Source organism: Somniosus microcephalus, chromosome 17 (genome assembly GCF_052327205.1).
Source record: "Somniosus microcephalus isolate GS21.2 chromosome 17, FLI_Smic_1.0, whole genome shotgun sequence".
NCBI lineage: Eukaryota > Metazoa > Chordata > Chondrichthyes > Squaliformes > Somniosidae > Somniosus > Somniosus microcephalus.
In genome coordinates, this window is record NC_141003.1 from 54582153 (window position 1) to 54595408 (window position 13256).

At 49.1% G+C, this 13256-nt stretch overlaps 1 pseudogene; it reads left to right on the forward strand.

The window, feature by feature from the left end:
* Positions 1-6163, forward strand: part of LOC147105725 (cadherin-related family member 3-like) — an 86681-nt pseudogene extending 80518 nt beyond the window's left edge.
* The last annotated feature ends 7093 nt before the right edge of the window (positions 6164-13256 follow it).

A 13256-nucleotide genomic window follows, 5' to 3' on the forward strand; every position in this document is an offset into this window, starting at 1 on the left:
AGCAAGATCAAATAAGGAAGTGCTCTTCCCTTCCTCAGGGAGGAAAAAGCCTCCCCAGCAGACTAAAACTGTGTGGATGCAAGTGGCCCAGGAGGTCAACTCAATCTCTATGTGCTGCAGAACCTGGCTGCAATGCAGGAAGAGGTTTCATGACCTTCTCCGCACAGGAAATGTGAGTATGACTTTCCCATCACCCTTAATCTGATCCCCATTACTTCTCCTCACCAGCACTCTGCTTTGCCAACCTCTTCCTCCACATCCCACTTGAGACTTACATCCCTGCACCCGTACCCATTTCCTCTCTCTCTCTATGGTCACATTCACTTAACTGTTCGACCATGCAGCCCTCACACTCCCTATCACTGTGATGCAATGACAACAACTTACAACACACAGGGAGGGCCCTTTGTCTCCTTCTAAGCATCTATGCTATGGATTCTCTACACTCATTCCTTCATTCTCACTCAAACTCCACTTGTGTCCCTCATTGCAGGAAAAGAGAGCCCACAATAAGAGGGAAAGAGCAAGGACAGGAGGAGGTCCACCCTCAGTAGCCCAGCTCACTGCCTGGGAGGAGGGGGCCCTGGAAATCGCCGGGATCGAGGACGATTCCCAAGTGGGGGACGGACAAATGGGCGCATATCAGAAAGCTGGTGACAGAATAGTTTGGCATCTCTCTCATTGACATTGCATGAGTGACTGATAATGATTCTGATGCTCTAACAGATTGACTTATGATCATCTGCACAATTCAATGTGCATGCAACCTTTACCTCACATCTCTAACTCTTTCCTTTACTCCCCCACAGGACCATCGAGAGCCCCCGTCCCCACTGTCCAGGAGGAAGAGCCTGAGCTTCCAAACTCCTCAGAGGAAGCTGCAACCTCTGAGGGCGTAGCGACAGCAGAATTCAGTGCACCCAGCACCAGCGCAGACACTCACACCTTGGTGGGACCTTTGCGAGATAGAGTAGTGTTGTCATCTGGTGTATCACAGCTCACAAGTGAGCATCAGCAGATGGTGGAGACAGGGACAGCAATGGAGAGTCCTCGTCGGAGGGCGCAGTACACTGCCAGCTCGGCTCAGCTGCATGTCGACCCTGTGCCTCTGGGTCCATCCAGAAGGAGAGCGGTGCTGGAACTCCAGGAACAGGTGCAGGAGTCTCTGGCAGGTTTTGTCTCCAGGGTCGCTGCGAGTGTGGAGCGAATGGAAGAGTCCATTGTGAACATGAGCAGAGCCTTTGTGGAGGCATTGGCGCATGAATGCATCACCACGGAAAGGATGGCAACCTCCGTGGAAAAGATGGCTACGGTAGAGGAGAGGATGGCTACGGCCATGGAGGAGCTAAGTCGCCAGAGTGTTGAAAACATGGTCATTGTTCAGAATAGACTGGCATCTCTTGAGGAGCGATGGTTAGCTATTGAGCATAGAAACTAGACCTTTATGGAAGTCCCCTGGAGTAGGACTTCCAGTGCAGAAACGGGTCCTCATGGCCCCCCTGAAGTGCAGCAAAGTGCTGTCAAGCCACTTGCTAGCTCTGAAGTGGGACTGACCCATGAGAGGGATGTTGGTGGCAGACAACAAGGAAGTGGGGGCTCCTCTCCAAGCGCTTGCATGACCATGCCACTGCAAAGCCCTCGGTCAGAGCCCCACCAGAGTCCTCACCCAACTGAGATGGGCCGCAGTCGCTGGAGCAGCAGACTGTTGCCGAGCCCTCACAGGTTCGCAACTTCAAAGGACGGCCGCTAAAGGTGTTGAGACAGCAGCAGCAAGAAAGTGAGCAAGGGACTTCCACATCTGCTGAAGCCATAGGGGAAGCACCACGTAGGAGCACGCGTAAGAGGAAGATAATGCACAAGTAGTCACAAGGGTAGTCACTTGGGTGTTAGGTTGTGTTTATTTTTGAAATACCATCAGTTGCTTGTTGTGATAAAAAATTCTGATGGCAAACTGTTGAAGTTGTGGCCTGTGTCATTTCGCAAATGGGACTTCCACATTGAGGGCCTAGAGCGGACTTGCAGTTGTTAGTATGGTGGTCAGGTTGCTAGGAATCCACAGGTTCTTGTCCATTGTCGATGCTCTGGTAAGAAGGTGCGAGGCAAAAGTGTTTGATTGTACAGGCTATGCCAATCTGGCCAACATGAGTGCGTCCCTTGCATCCCGGGCAGCAATGTGGGCGTGCGCTGGTGCCTTTTGGCCTGTGCAGCTTCAGGTGCGTGAGCAGCAGCTTAGTGCTCCTGTTGTTGCTGCTGTTGTTCATGGTTCTGCTGCTGCCACAGCTGGTCTTCGTCTGAATCTGATGTCCAGGAGGAAAGGAAATAAATGGTTCCCATGCTTCTGGTATATGCCTCAGTTGAGGAAGCGCTCAGTCAAGGTGGGGAGAGGGGTTTCCCAGGAGGTCACACTGGAGATGGGTGTCAGGCTCCAAACTTCCACAACAATGAGTATGCCTGCTAAAAGTTTCCCCAGACCTGAGACAACAAAGTTCTGCCACCTGCAAATGATCATTGGTGAAAACTCCTTTTTAATGGTGGAGCTGCAGCTGTTAGTAAGCAATCCACCTGTGAGGCCGCCAGGATTAACTGGCGTGTTCCAGAGGAAATGTGCAGGATGGGGGAAAAGTGTTAAAATCAGGTCTCTCTGTTCATGCACCCCCTTTAGAATTGTACCCCTTAGTTTATATTGCCTCTCCTCGGTCTTCCTACCAAAATATATCACTTCACACTTTTCTGCGTTAAATTTCATCTGCCACGTGTCCGCCCATTCCACCAGCCTGTCCATGTTTTCTTGAAGTCTATCACTCTCCTCCTCACTGTTCACTATACTTCCAAGTTTTGTGTCATCTGCAAATGTTGAAATTGTGCTCTGTACATCCAAGTCTAAGTCATTAATATATATCAAGAAAAGCAGTGGTCTAGTACCGACACCTGGGGAACACCACTGTATACCTTCCTCCAGTCCGAAAAACAACCGTTCACCACTACTCTCTGTTTCCTGTCACTTAGCCAATTTCGTATCCATGCTGCCACTGTCCCTTTTATTCCATGGGCTTCAACTTTGCTGGCAAGCCTATTATGTGGCACTTTATCAAACTCTTTTTAGGAGTCCATGTACACTACATCAACCGCATTGCCCATATCAACCCTCTCTGTTACCTCATCAAAAAACTCAACCCAGTTAGTTAAACACGATTTGCCTTTAACAAATTCGTGCTGGCTTTCCTTAATTAATCCATACTTGTCCAAGTGACTGTTAATTTTGTCCCGGATAATCATTTCTAAAAGCTTCCCCACTACTGAGGTTAAACTGACTGGCCTGTAGTTGCTGGATTTATGCTTACACCCTTTTTTGAACAAGCGTGTAACATTTTCAATTCTCCAGTCCTCTGGCACCACCCCCGTATCCAAGGAGGATTGGAAGATTATGGCCAGTACCTCCACGATTTACACCTTTACTTCCCTCAGCATCCTCGGATGCATCCCATCCAGTCCTGGTGACTTATCTACTTTAATTACAGCCAGCCTTTCTAGTACCTCCTCTTTATCAATTTTTATCCCATCCAGTATCTCAACTACCTCCTCTTTCACTATGACTTTGACAGCATCTTTTTCCTTGGTAAAGACAGATGCAAAGGGCTCATTTAGTATCTCAGCCATGCCCTCTGCCGCCATGCGTAGGTCTCCATTTTAGTCCCTAATTGGCCCCACCCCTCCTCTTACTACCTGTTTACTATTTATATGCCTATAGAAGACTTTTGGCTTCTCTTTTATGTTAGCTGCCAATTTATTCTCATACTCTCGCTTTGCCCCTCTTATTTCCTTTTTCACTTCCCCTCTGAACTTTCTATATTCAGCCTGGTTCTCACTTATATTCTCAACCTGACATCTGTCATACACCCTCTTTTTCTGCTTCATCCTACTCTATCTCTTTTGTCATCCAGGGAGCTCTGGTTACCCTACCTTTCACCCTCGTGGGAATGTACCTCGACTGTACGGCACGGTGGCATAGTGGTTAGCACTGTTGCCTCACAGCGCCAGGGACCCGGGTTCAAATCCGGCCTCGGGTGACTGTCTGTGTGGAATTTGCACATTCTCCCCGTGTTTGCGTGGGTTTCCTCCAGGTGCTCCGGTTTCCTCCCACAGTCCAAAGATGTGTGGGTTAGGTTGATTGGCCATGATAAAAAATTGGCCCTTAGTGTTAGGGGGGATTAAATACGCGGGGATAAGGCTTGGGTGGGATGGCTGTCGGTGTAGGGACCGGGTGCTAGGGTTTGGATGATCAGCCATGATCTCGTTGAATGGCGGAGCGGGCCGAATGGCCTACTACTGCTCCTATGTTTCTATGTACCAGAACCATCTCCACCTTAAAAGGCAGCCCATTGTTCGATTACAGTTTTGCCTGCCAGTCTTTGATTCCAATTTACCCGGGCCAGATCCGTTCTCAACCCACTGAATTTGGCTTTCCTCCAATTAAGTATTTTGACTCTAGATTGCTCCCTGTCCTTTTCCATAGCTAATCTAAACCTTATGATACTATGATCACTGTTTCCTAAATGTTCTCCTACTGACACTTGCTCCGCTTGACCCACCTCATTCCCCAGAACCAGATCCAGCAATCCCTCCTTCCTCGTTGGGCCAGAAATGTACTGATCAAGAAAATTCTCCTGAACAACACTTCAGAAATTCTTCCCCCTCTCTGCCCTTCACACTATTACTATCCCAGTCTACATTAGGATAGTTGAAGTCCCCCATTATCACTACTCCATAGTTCTTGCACCTCTCTGTAATTGCCCTGCAAATTTGCTCCTCTATATCCTTAATACTAGTTGGTGGCCAATAGAATACATCTAGTAGTGTAATGGCACCTCTGTTGTTTCTCAACACTAACAAAATAGATTCTGTCCTACCCACCTCCTATCTTCCCTTCCTTATCTTTCCTGAACACCTTGGGGGAAAAATTGGGTGGCGACCCTTTTGGGTCGCTAACGTCGCCGGGGCGCTAATTTTAGTGCCCTGAGAAAGTTAGCACCCCTCCGCTGGAAATTCATTAGTAGCGCCCCAAGCAGGAGGTGGAGCACTACTGGAAGTGCTCCCCCTCTTTCTTGGGGCGTTACAACTGAAGATACGTGCAGCAGCAACCCGGGGAGCGGGGTGCCATGAAAACAGCCCAGCACTCGAGGAGTGCCAGGCTGAGCAATTGCAGCCGGCACCCCAAGAAAAAAAGGGGAAGGGGGCAGGTGCTGGAAGTCGACCCCCAAAAAATGGCTACCCAACATTTGCCCCTTTTACTAGCACCGCCGCCACTGAAGAAATGTCCCCCTGACCCTATCGGACATATCGTCCGGCGATAGGTCATGGGGCGCAAGCGAAGTTTGCGGCCGGGGCGCTAGCAGGGTGCTATGCACGGCGATGACATCATCGCCAGCGGTGCAGCGGCACCGGGCACTACCGGCTACCGCCGCCACTAACCTCCTGCTGAACTTCGCAGGAGGTGTTAGCGGCGCTGCGCCCGGGCGCTAGGGCATTTGAGCCCCGTTAGCACCCTCCATGGGCACTAACGAGAGGCGCAAAGCAACCCAATTTCCCCCCCCTTATATCCAGGAATAGTTAGTACCCAATCCTGTCCTTTTTTGAGCCAGGTTCTCGTTATTGCCATGACATCATATTCCCATGTGGCTATTTACGCCTGCAGCTCACCAACCTTATTTACCACACTTCGTGCGTTTACACACATGCACTGTAAACCTATCTTAGACCTTCTTGTATTCTCTCTTAGTCTGACCCCACCTAATACTGTACTATTTCTTACTCGGGTGCTGTCTCTCCCAATCCTTTTGCTATTTGAAAATGTGTCATATGTGTCTTTTGTAACTAGAGCTACTGATTGCTTTGGTACAGGTTCACGTTTTTATACATGACCAAAATCTAGGCTGACACTTCAGTGCTGTACTGTATTGTCGGAGGAACCGACTGCCCAATAGGTAATAATCCTCTGATGCTTTTCTGCCTATCCTAATTAAACCAAGATTGTTTCAATTATTTAGGAAGACATTACAAAAATGTGCAAAAGATAGAAATGAGTGATGTTGGTTTGCAGCAAGCTCAGTTTACAGCACAATTAGAACTTCAGTTTGTAATGTATGAATATCAGTTCTCCATTTAGAAGAATATCTCATGTTAAAGAGAACAAACTGAGATAATAGGGAGAGGAATGGAGTGGACTAATTACAATAATAATTATGGAAAAGTTCAATATGTATCGATGTCAAAATATTAATGGTAGGAAGTGATTTTGAGGCCTCTCGCTCGGTGGAAATGGGGCAGTAATGCCCTGAGAATGGTGGGCTATAACTTACTGTCCCATTCCTGCCAATGGTGGGGCCATCCCTGTCTTCCCCGGGGCCTACTGCTGGGTGGCCGGAGAGCCTGCCTGAGTCAGTCAGTCCAGCCCGATGATCTACATGGGGCTTGATTGCCATTTTGGGACAGTTTTGGGTGGAGTGTGCACTGTGCATGATCTGCCCAGCACTAACTGGCAGTCTGACCAGAGAAGAGTCTAGCCGACAAGTCTTCATTTATTTTTGTGGAACCGGGAAGAGCGGGAATGTTGTAATACTTTGTAAGTTTTGAATTATCATCTATTTTTAACAGTTTACTACAGCTGTGTTAATACTGATCTCGACTTACTGGACTTGAGAGAGAGATGGTTTGTTGCTCTGTTGGTTATAACTGGAGTGTCGGAACCGGGAGGGCTCTATGGACTGGCTTGGGTCCTCTTCAATAAGTAAGAGTTATCTGATTTTTGTTAACACCAACTTTAGCTTCATGTCATCATCTGTGAGATTTATAATCAGGATAATATGCAGTTTATGACCATCCTTCAACTAATTGTATCTTTTATTTTCTGACAGCCATCCTAAATGTACCCAATTCTTTTCCCAAATGTAAGAAACCTGAAAAACACGTTTGATTGATGTCACTAAGGCTGGCCAAAACCAAACAAGGTAACCCGCATTTTTAATTGATCTTTGAAAGTAATAAATGCGAGAATTATGTACTGAATGATATATTTGTTTATTTCTGAGTATTCCCCACCAGTTAATAAAGAACCAAAATCGAAAGCCAAATCAACACGGCTCCCTGGCAGAGTACAGCATTTTCCAAATATAACTTTAGATTTGTACATGATTGCCCTAATTGTTTTACAAATTGATCTTGGGACAATTGCAGTGCAGATTTTATGTCAGATTTGAATTCCACTTGTGCTAGATTTTGCCTTTGGAATTCACATTAAAGTTTCCTGCTGATTTGTGCTTTGACCATTCCAGGCACTTAATGTGGTGACCACCTTGTTGGTGAAAGCACTGTCTGTTTTGTAGGAGATCCATTGCTATCTCCTTTCTTGACCTTTCTTGACCTTTCTGACAATGAGTTGTAGTTTTACATGTTGATGGGCCGAATGGCCTCTTTCTGTGCCGTTATGACTCTATGGGGGCGCAATTATCGGCCGGGCACAAAGTTTAGCGTCTGGCGTAAATTATCGCCTCCGACTACAAACTTGGCTTCTGTTGCCCCTGGAGGTGATTGGAGCACTAAATCAGGCTCGACACGCCCCTCTTAAGGCGCTAATGCCGAGGAGCGAGGCGCTATCTCAGAGCGCTGGCGAAGCTCAGGTGATGTCAGTCAGCAATGGAACACAGACACACTGGCACTGGCCACATCTTAAAGGGGAGGGTCGATCTTGCTCTCCAGCCACACCCTGCTCATTGCAGCCTTGAATCTCAGCCTGGGCAGACCTCAACCTCAAAGCTGCTACAAAGGACTATGGAGAGGACCAGGGAATGAGCTCAGTGCTTCAGCGACCGGGTCTTGGTGGTTCTGGTTGGTGCAGTGGAGCGCCAAAGATCAATACTGTACCCAGAGAGTGGCAGGAGGCCATTGCCCCGCAACTATAGAAGAGTGTGGAGGGAGGTGGCTCAGCACATCTCCTCCAGGAGCATGGTACCCAGGACCCATACGCACTGTTGGAAAAAGTTCAATGACCTCACTCGGGTGGCTGCTTTTCAATACCTCTCCAGCCCTCCATCTCAACCTCACTCTATTGCCAGAGGGTGTAAAAGCCCCAATGCCCAACACTCATCCAAGACCTATGGCCATCTCATAAAACACACACGCACATTCCACACCTTGCATACATTAAGGACTGTTCAACTACGGGAGGCACATCAGGCAAGCACATGGCTGCATATATTAAGGGCTATTCAACTATGGGAGGCACATCAGTCAAGCACATGGCTGCATAATTACTCAGACACCATCTTTTTTCTCGCAGGCCTAGCTATCTCATAATAGGCGTCAGCAGCAACGGATGGGTGGAGGGCGGCCTCAGCTGCAAACCCTCAGCGATCTGGAGGCGCGCGCCCGCAGGATTATCGCAAGCCAGGTGATCGGTCTCGTCATCGCTGGAGAGGGCGACCCCCTTTGGGACAGCAATGGTAAAGTCATCAGCTTTCTCTCCTCTCTCATTCCACTTGTCCCTCACAACACCAGCCTTTTACACTTTCAATCCAACTTGCTCCAGTCCTTGCTCCCTTATTGCCCCCCTATCCTGACACTAAAGCCACTCTTGTACCTCCCTGCTTTCAGATGGTGATTCACCAGCTGAGGAGACGGGCCCTCAACCAGCCAGTGGGAGCGACGCCGCAGGCGAGGAGGAAGAGGAAGCCGGAGCCTTAGTGCCAGCGTCTCCCGAGGGAGCCCATGCCCACACTGGGACCACGTCTTCCCTGGAGTGGAGCAGGGGGGAAGGGTCTGATGAGGGTGAAGCTCCAGGACCCAGTGGGCTGCAGCAATGCGATGTGGCTAGGGAAGCTTGGGGGCCATCTCCCCAGAGGGAGAGTAGGCCAGTGAGTCCTGCTGCACTGGATGCAGAGGAGAAGCAGCTCATCGCTGAAATGAACACCCAGACGGTGAACATGCACACTTAGCTTATGGGTGCAGTGGGAAGGGTGCCCGAAAGCATTGATGGACTGGCAAGGAGTGTGGAGCACTCCGCTGCAGCACAGGAGGATGCAATACAACTGCTTAGTGCTACAATTCAGTCACTGGCTGCTGTGATCCAATCTCAGACTATTCTCATGCAGTCTCAGATTGAGGCAACGCAAGCACTGACTGCTGCCATCGTCGCTGGTTCGGCCACATTGCCCCGGGGCTTTCACGGGGCCGCAGCAGGCCAGCAATCTGTGTTCAAGCAGATTGCTCCGGATGCTGAGGTGCTGCCCCGTGGAAGTGCCAGTGTGTCGGTCGAGCAGGGAGGTGCTGTCCTCTCTCAAGATGACAGCATTCCTGCTCCCACCACTGTCACTTCCCCATTGCACTTGCCACCGCCTGTAGCCCAGACTGCTGCCGCCCATGCAGAGTTGGTGCAGCCGGGCCCTCCGGGCCCAGAGCTGGTCATGGGCATCCTTCAAGGGCATCTGTAGTCTCAGGATCTGACATTCAGCAGCCTTCCACCAGCCTTGCTGCAGCCACTGGGGCCCCATTACGGAGGAGCAGTAGGGTGGGAAGGGGGGAAGTGCGCAAGGGAAGGAGATCACCCTCGAAGAGCAAAAAGTAGGAGGTCTCAAGAAATGTTGGGAATGTTTTTACTAAAGGCCGAGGTTCGTCTGATAACTTTTGTTTAGTGTTTTGGCCATTATCTCCAGCTTGTGAGAACCAGTTATGTTAATTAATGATTTGTTGTGTTTGTTTCTATTAGTTTGTCATGAATAAATTACACACACAGAGTTTGTAAAATAAAAAAGGTTGTTGTGTTCAAAATGTACCTGTTTGGCCTTTGGAATCATTGCTGCCTTGGCCAGCTATAGGGGTTGCAGGTTACTTTCCATCATGTTGTTCTCCATACCAGAAGCCATCTTCTGAGTAGAGGCCTAGAAGCGGCTTGTTATCAGCCGTTGACAGACGGCCCTTGCAGTTTCAACATTGTGGACCTCCCTCCCGCCTTGGTGCTGCTGCTGATCCTCCTCCTCCTCTTCCTCCTCCTCCAGTGGTGCACCAAGGCCTGGTGGCATTGGCTGGGTCCTGAGGATTGCCAGGTTATGAAGAATGCAGCAAACAACTATGAAGAGGGAGACTCGCTCAGGAGAGTACTGCAGGGCTCCTCCTGAGTGGTCCAGACAGCGGAACTGTTGCTTGAGCACACCGATCATCTGTTCAATTATGTTCCTGGTGGCGAGATGGCTCTCATTATACCGCAGCTCGGCAGGGGTGTTGGGGTTATGAAGCGGTGTCATCAGCCAGGTGCAGAGTGGATAACCCTTGTCCCCGAGGAGCTAACCACTTGGCTGATGCGGTGCCTGGAAAAGGTCTGGCACACCAGTCTGGCGCAGGATGAAAGCATCGTGGCTGCTGCCAGGATAGCGGGCATTGACAGCGAGTATCAGCTGTCTGTGGTCACAGACCAACTGAACATTGCGGTTTCGGAAAACCTCTGCATTCTCATGCAGTGCACACAATGCCACATGCATGCAGTCAATGGCACCCTGCACCATGGGGAAGCCCGCTATCCTCGCAAAGCCAAATGCGCGTTCATGCTGTTTGGCCCAGGTCATCGGGAAAGAGATGTACTGGTGTCTCCTTTTATAGAGGGCATTTAGCACCTCCTGGATACAGCAATGGACCGCGAACTGGGAGATATTAGCAAAGTCCCCAGTAGCTGCTTGAAAGGAGCCGGTGGCAGAAAAAATTAAGAGCCACTGTGACCGTCACTGCCACCGACAGAGACATCCTGGTCCTCAGTAGAGGCTGCAGATCTGGTTGCAGCAAGTGGCAGAGCTCAGTGACCACCTCCTTACTGAAGCGCAGCCTGCGCAAACACTGCTCCTCAGACAAATGAATGTAGGAGAATTGTTCCCGGAATACCCTGGGAGGGTAAGGTCTCCTGTACAGAGGCCTGTTGGCCCTCCTCCCTCTGGCCATGTTTGCCACTCTCTCTCTCTGCGTCTCTGTTGCCTCCGATTCTGCAGGCGCAGGACGACACCCCGAATCAGTGCAGTCCCCATAGTCTCTTGACAATTAAAGCAATGAAGGTCAAATCCAAAAGAACCTGCAAAGTGCTGCTCAGTAGCCAAAACTACTTCACACAGCGTCGAATCTCTCCAGAAGTCTCTCTCTCTCTCTCTCTCTCTCAGAATCTCTCTCTCTCTCTCTCTCAGAATGAGTGGTGTAAACATGTCTCCCACAAAAAAGACAGGAAGAGGCCGCCTTTAAATAGCGCTCCACTAGCCCCTTCCTGACTGCAAAACGTTCCACTCTCCCTGTCGTTGCTAGCATCAGGCGGAAAGGCAGGGGGCATCACTCAATATCCGGTCTGGGGCGCCAACGGGGCGTTGCACGCTCGACTGATGTCACGATCAGCTGGCGCAGGAGTTCGTGGCGGTAGAGGTTAGCACCGCCGCAAAAACTCTGGTCAATTTCGCGAGCGGTGCAAACATCACCGTGCCAGGGCGCTATTGCTTTGTGTCCCATTAGCGCCCTCTTAGGGCGCAAACGGGAAGCGCTAATCAACCGAATTTTTCCCCCTATGTCTGCACCCTGGAAACATTCTCTATCCTACTGACCTGGGGAGATGCGCTGAGCTTTTCCTCCTAGATTAGTTGTCTCTTGTTGGGGTTTGGATCTCTTTTGGCAATGTCAAGCCACTTTAGTCTATTTTATTCAACTTCTTACGTTAGGAAACTGATCTGCCTTACAACACAAGCTCTCTGCTACCCGTCTTCCACACTTCTGTGCTGTGCCTGCTGTTTGGAACCATTTTCAGTGAAATTAAATGCATGGGCGATATTTACATGAGCCATATGTCATGAAGCTGATTCATCAAGTATGTGATTCACATCTGGTACTTGTGAGAAAATGAGCCTGTGCTGAAGTAATTTATTTACAAGATCAAGATGGGATTTTCACAGTGAACTCTTATAATTTATACTGCGTCTGCACTAATTGCATTTGCATTCTTTTAGGTGAATCCACTGGGGATAATTTCCCAAACCTCCTTTAGCTGGCAGTGCATTGTACAAATGCATGAGTATGCTGCCCATGCACATAAAAATGAATGTACTGGAAATAACGGGCAGCATGCCCTGCAAGGCTGGTAGGCAAGGTTCCCGACCAACAGTGCGAACTCTGACAGGTACCCTCATTGGCCCCTCAGAGGTACAATCAGTGTTGAGATTATTATACGTAAGTGTTAAGAGAAGGTAGTGAAGTATTGAGCCGTATTTTCCGATCGGAGGCTTCCCGCGTGAGGAGGCCTCCGATCTGGAAAAATCTACGCACTTACCTGAGGTGCATATAGTTACGTTCCTGGGCCTCTCCAACTCCAAGTGTGCAGAGGCCCACGTATCCCAGGGGCGCAGGTAGTTCGCAAGCGTCCCTGGGATCACCTGGGCCATGGGGAGCCAATCAAAGAAGAGAATCTCCCTTCATACACTTGACAGATTGCCCTGTCAAATATATGAATGGAGATCACCCCAAAAACACTTTAAAACATTAAATAAATTTTAAAAAGAACATCACATTTTTAAAATTAGTTGAAATTACAATAAATTAAATATTTTAAACAAAATTTAATTTTTTGAAAAGAATAATTAAAGTTTTTTACGGGGCTAAAAATAAACTTACCTTTTTTAAAATTATTTTTAAATGATAAGAGTGAAAAAGAAAATTTTTCAACTGTTACCCTGGTAAAAGCAGGCCTTACACCTACTTTTACCAGGCGTAAGATTTCTAAGGGTTTTCTGTGGGCGGAGGGTCTCCAGAAAGCGGAACTCTCCCCCCGCAGAGGCCCTTCCCCAGGGCAGGCGTCCGATTTGCCAAGAGGATTCTTGACACATCGGAAATGCCGGTTTTCAGCACATGCGCTTCGCATGCCTGAAACTGGCATTTCCGATGTCCCTACGGCTGTGCACACAGCGCGTACCCACCCGTAGGGATCGGAATATCCGGCCCATTATCAGGGAGTAGGTTATTGTCTTTACTGACTGGGCGTTGAGCATTGCCTGGACAGAGCACAGATTCTGGCCGGGGAAGATCGCACAACGCTAACTGAACCCACCTGACTTTCCTTCCATTGAAATTAAAGGAGGGAATATCTGACTGCTCCATCCTGCCAGACTTCGCTTAACTCCCAGGCGGTAAGGAGAAAAATCTACTCGACGAGCATTGCAAAATTGAACTGCAGCGTTGAACTGGACTTGTTT